Genomic DNA, 6,000 nt, shown 5'->3' on the forward strand with positions numbered 1-6,000 from the left:
AATTACCAAAGTCAAGATAAATCACATTCATCGATTTCCCCATATCCACAGAGCCTGTTATCTCATTATAGAATAAAGGCTTCCCTTGATCTTCTGGCAGTGCTCTTACTACTGCAGCCCAATGTGTCGTTAGCCTTCTTGGCAACAAGGGCACATCGCTGACTCATACAGAATCATAGAATATTAGGGTTGGAAGGTGTGACGGGTTGGATCACAGAAACCCCTTGGGAGCTGCCAACTGATGTGCCAAGACTAATTCTGCCCCTGCCTTCCCTGCCAGCTCGGGACTCCAGAATAGTGGCGTAGCCAGGTTCTAAGAGCAGGGGGAGCAAACATCAAAAAGGCGCCCCACCTTGGCTCTTCCTCCGCTGCTCCGCGCCCCCTGCTTGGCTGGCTTCTCCGGCTGTGCCGCCTTCCCATGGCTCCTCCAGCCTTGCCACCCCCCCATGGCTCCTCCAGCTGCGCTGTGCGCTGCCATGCAGTGCCTCCCCTCACTCCTGGGGCAGCGCCGTCCCCCCATGAGTCCTCCGACCATGCCATCCCCCCATGGCTCCTCTAGCCTTGCCACCCCACCATGGCTCCTCCGGCCACGCTGTGGGCTGCCATGCTGTACCCCCCTCACTCCTCCAGCTGCGCCGTCCCCCCGTGAGTCCTCCGACCATGCCATCCCCCCATGGCTCCTCTAGCCTTGCCACCCGACCATGGCTCCTCCGGCCACGCTGTGGGCTGCCATGCTGTACCCCCCTCACTCCTCCAGCTGCGCTGTCCCTCCATGGCTCCTCTGACCATGCCGCCCCCCCATGGCTCCTCTGGCCGTGCTGCGGGCTGCCATGCTGTGCCCCCCCTCACTCCTCCAGCTGCGCCGTCCCCCCATGAGTCCTCCGACCATGCCATCCCCCCATGGCTCCTCTAGCCTTGCCACCCCACCATGGCTCCTCCGGCCACGCTGTGGGCTGCCATGCTGTACCCCCCCTGACTCCTCCGGCCACGCCGAGCTGGTCCCCCATAGTTCCTCTGACCATGCCGCCCCCCCATGGCTCCTCCAGCCGTGCTGCGGGCTGCCATGCTGCTTCCCCCCTCGCTCCTCCGGCCACGCCAAGCCGGTCCCCCATGGCTCCTCTGGCCACGCCGCCCTCCCCCTTGCCTGCAGGAGCCCAGTGCCGGTGTAACGACACAAACAGTTCCTGATCCCAATTCCCTACTTTGGGGGTTCTGAGCAAGCTCACCCGAACTGAGCATGCCCAGTAACCTTTGCTGTTGCCACTGCCCTCTCTCTGCCGACCCTGCATGCCAAGCTTCAGAGCAGAGTGTGGGCCTCGACCACTGGCACCGTGGTAACCCCTAACTAAGGCGCCGCTTTTGGGAAAATGTGCTGAGAGGAAGCATCTGCTTCCCCTGCAACCCACTAGCTATGCTACTGCTCCAGAACCCTGCCTGGTTGTGCCAGACATGCTTGCCGGCTACAAACACAGACCCAGGTCTGAACCATGTCCCACAAACTGCAGACTTAACTGAAAACAGCTTAAGAAGTGTTCCTGTCTCTGACACGCAGATGCCCAATTCCCAGTGGAGTCCAAACCCCAAATAAATCTGTTTTACCCTGTATAAAGCTTACACAGGGTAAACTCAAAAACTGTTCATCCTCTAGAACACTAATAGAGAGATATGCACCCCTCCTCCCCATACATACTCTGAGTTTATTAATAGGTAAAAAGTGATTTTATTAAATATAGAAAGTAGGATTTAAGTGATTCCAAGTAGTAAAAGACAGAACAAAGTGAATTACCAAGCAAACTAAAATAAAACATGCAAGTCTATCCCTAACACAATAAGAAAACTGAATACAGATAAAACATCCTCCTCAGAGATCTTCCAGTAAGTTTCTTTTACAGACTAGCCTCCTTCTAGTCTGGGTCCAGCAGTCACTCACACCCCCATGGTTACTGTCCTTTTTTCTAATTTCTTTCAGGTATCCTCTAGGGGTGGAGAGGCTATCTCTGGAGCTAGCTGAAGACAAAATGGAGGAGTCTCCGAGGGATTTAAACATACTTTCTCTTGTGTGTGCACACCCCTCCCTCCCCCTGTGTAGAATCCCAGCTACAAGATGGAGTTTTGGAGTCACATGGGCAAGTCACATGTCTATGCATGACTCAGAACTTACAGATAGCAGCCATGGTTCACATGCTACCTTGAACTGACCAAATGCCTTACTAAGGCTATTTAAAATTAAACCAATATACAGCCAATATTCATAATTCAAATACAAAAATGATATATACATATAAATAGGATGAATAGATTTAGTAGATCGTAACCTTTACAGAGATATGTTACATGGCATATGTAGAATAAAACATACAGCAGTTATGCCATATTTACCTTCATAAGCATACTTCCATAAAGCCTTATGGGGTGCAACATCACACCAGTCATCAAAATTGGTCACTTCATTCTTAGAAGAGATTTCTTGATGCTTCTCTGGCAGCACCCTAAAGTCAGCCACCTGTGCACCACACACCCTTTGCCCTTGAGTTTAGAAGACTCACCAGTACTTTTCCTTTGATTGCATTATTCAGTATATTGGCTTGCTGGAGCAAATAAGGTAGGCTTGCCCTAGATGTTGGCTCCACAAGCACTCAATATCCATTGCACGGTCCTTAAGCACGTAACTCCCATTGATTTGGGTGTTTAGGAGCTCAGCAGATTGGCTGGAGAGAGGTATCTATTTCCATGTGGGATTGTCAGCTATGAGCCCTTTGCTGGAGAAAGGTGCTTAGGAAAGGTCAGCATTTTCTAGTGACAGATGCAAGAGAGATGTGGGAGACTCAGATCCAAAATCTATGTTCTACCTGCTTTGGAGCAGAGACATAACACATATCTCCCACATGAGTGCCCTGAGCAGCCCACAAATGGCTATTCTGACTGGGGTGCTCAGTCTCTCCAGCTTGTGCTGTTTCACTTTATACAAACAAACATTCAGCAGAGCAGGGACTTGAATCTGGGTCTCCCACATTCTAGGTGAGGGTGCTAAACCACTGGGCTCTTGAGATATTCTGGGGGTGCAGACACATGGACACACATGCAAACAGACACACACACAGACACACATACACAAGCATACACTTGGATGCACACACACTGACCCACATGCAAGCACACACACAGTCTCACATGTGCACACACACCTGCACACACATGCAAACAGACACACACACAGACACACATACACACAAAGACCCACAGATGCGCACACACACTTGGACCCACATGCACACACAAACACACATACACACATGGATGCACATGCAAACACACACATTCCCAACCTACAGGGTCCCATCAGGGAGGCATGCTCTGAGAATACCTAATAGATGGGGCCTGCTGGGGAAATGGGAGGGAACACCTCACTGGAGAATCCCACCAGAATTGAGGTCTTAGTGAAGACTCTGAGCAGCTCGTTAGCTGTGGAGCTGTGTCAGCACTCAGGTTACTTTGTGCAGGCTACTGGCAGAACATAGGCTCCTACAGGGTAAGGTAGCAGATAAGCTAGGGCTTTGAGGAAGATAATGCTAAGCAGGGGGAGGGATAGCTCAGTGGTTTGAGCATTGGCCTGCTAAACCCAGCGTTGTGAGTTTAATCCTTGGCAGGGCAATTTGGGGGTTGGTCCTGCTTTAAGCAGCAGTTTGTCCTGAGTTTCACCTCATCATCTATGTCCCACTGGAAAGGGGGCAGGGCCTCAGAGTTCCGCTTAAAAGCAATAAGAAAGGTAGAAACCCCATGAGTTAATGAGCTGTACACAGACCTATTCCCCAGTCTGTCATGCTGACACAGCACAGTAAGGCCAGGAAAGGATTCAATGTCACTTTATCTGTCCTGTAATTAACTTAGGGAAGAGGGCCCAGCACCATTTCACCAGACAGCTCTGCATGGAGATCAGAGCCAGAGCACAAGGAGAAACATTAGATCTCTTTATGAATAAAGAGCCGGAGCAGCCTGTCGTGGATCTGTTTGGTCCTCACCCTGTAGATGATGGGGTTTAGCATGGGGGACACCAGGAGGTTCACATTGCCAGTGAGAACTCTGAAATGCAGGGCCACATTCTGGCCAAATCAGTATGTGAGGGAGGAGAAGAGAGCTGAAATGAAAAAGGCTAAGATGGAACAGAGGTGGGAGCTGCAGGTCCCAAAGGTCTTGAGCCAGGCATCCTTTGTCAGGAGGCTGAAGATGGCCCTGAGGATCTGGGTATAGGACAAGGCAACAAAAAACATATCCAGACCCTTTACAAAGAATAGCACAAAGAGGCCATAATAATTACTGATGCTGATGATCAGCGCAAGCCAGCTTCACCACAGCTGTATGTGCACAGTATGTATCGGGTATGATGTTGGTTTCAGAATATGGCCACTGCCTTGTCAGGATGAGATAGGGCAGTATGATCATGCCACCAAGCAGCACCACAGCCAAGCCAATCTTGGCCACCACGTGGTATGCCAGGACAGTGCAATGTCTGAGGGGATCACAGATGGTCACATAGCGATCAAAACCCATGGCCATGAGGATCCCAGACTCCATCGCCGAGAACAAGTGAATGAAGTACATCTGGGTGAGGCAGGTACTGAAATCAATCTCCCTCGAATTGAACCAGAAGGTGCTCAGCATTTTGGGCAGCATGGATGTAGACAACACCAGGTTGGTGATGGCCAGCATGCAAAGGAAATAGTACATGGGGGCATGGAAGCTCCTCTCCCTCTTTATGATGAACAGGATGGTGAGGATCCCCGAGACAGCTATGATGTACATAGCACAGAAGGGGATGGAGATCCAGACATGAGCCCCCTCCAGGCCAGGAATGCCCAGCAGGATGAAGGTGGAGGGGTTGGTGAAGTCGGTTGTGTTACAATCTGACATGGAGTAAAGGAGAAGGTGTCCAACTCTGAGGCAGAACGGTGTCTCTTGCATTTACTGTATGTTCCTCTGAATTTGTATATGTGCCCAGGCTCTAGGGTGATGGTCACAGTACCAATGCCTGAATGGAGAGGAAATGTTAATAGGAGACACTACATGCACAACTGGGGACTGTTCTCATGGGTGAAGGAAATTGGTCACTCTTCACACACTGAAAAAAAGACATTTTCACTATTCAGATAAATGAATTATTAACAACTGACTCTGCTAATGCCAAGTCCACATTTTATGGCACTCAAAATCTAAGAGTGAAAAAGAAACAAAGCTTTGACAAAACATTACCAGAGGGAAACATCCCAATTAGAACTCACCTCATGGGAAACACCTGAGCATCATTGATAGCAGCTCCATGGAAACAGTGGCTTATTTGCAGCCGTGACCAAAACAAAGACAATGTTCAGATGCCCAAGGAGGGGAATGGAGAATACCCTGCTCTGGACGTGCGCTCCGTTGTGGACACTCGTTCTCTATATAGTGTATAGCCAATGGACGGGGGATTTCTGAGACAGGCTAAGAGAAGGGGAGAGGCCACCATATGCCGACAGAGTGTTGAGCATAGAGAAGAGACAAAGAAGGGGGCTTATGATAGATGAGAGATAAATAACGAATGGAACTGATTACATTCAAATGGACAAATACAGAACAGTTCCCGACCAGTAATATCTATAGACACTTAGTTTCAGAGCGTTAGCTGTGTTAGACGATATCTGCAAAAACAACAAAGAGTCCTTGTGGCACCTCAGAGACTTACAAATTCATTTGGGAATAAGCTTTTATGGGCTAGAACCTACTTCATCAAATGCATGGAGTGGAAAATACAGGAGCACGTATAAATACATGAAAAGATGTGAATTGTCTTACAGAGTGTGAAGTCAGTCTAATGAGGCAATTCACTTAGTGTTTCAAAAGGGCTAATTCCCCAAAGGAGAGGCAAAAGATCAATAAAAGTGATTGAGAGGAACAATTTCAAGATTAAAAATGAGAATGAAAATTGGGAGTTCTTGAAGAAGAGTTTATGAGATTGGCAAAAATTCA

Source organism: Gopherus flavomarginatus, chromosome 1 (assembly GCF_025201925.1).
Source record: "Gopherus flavomarginatus isolate rGopFla2 chromosome 1, rGopFla2.mat.asm, whole genome shotgun sequence".
Taxonomy (NCBI): Eukaryota; Metazoa; Chordata; order Testudines; family Testudinidae; genus Gopherus; species Gopherus flavomarginatus.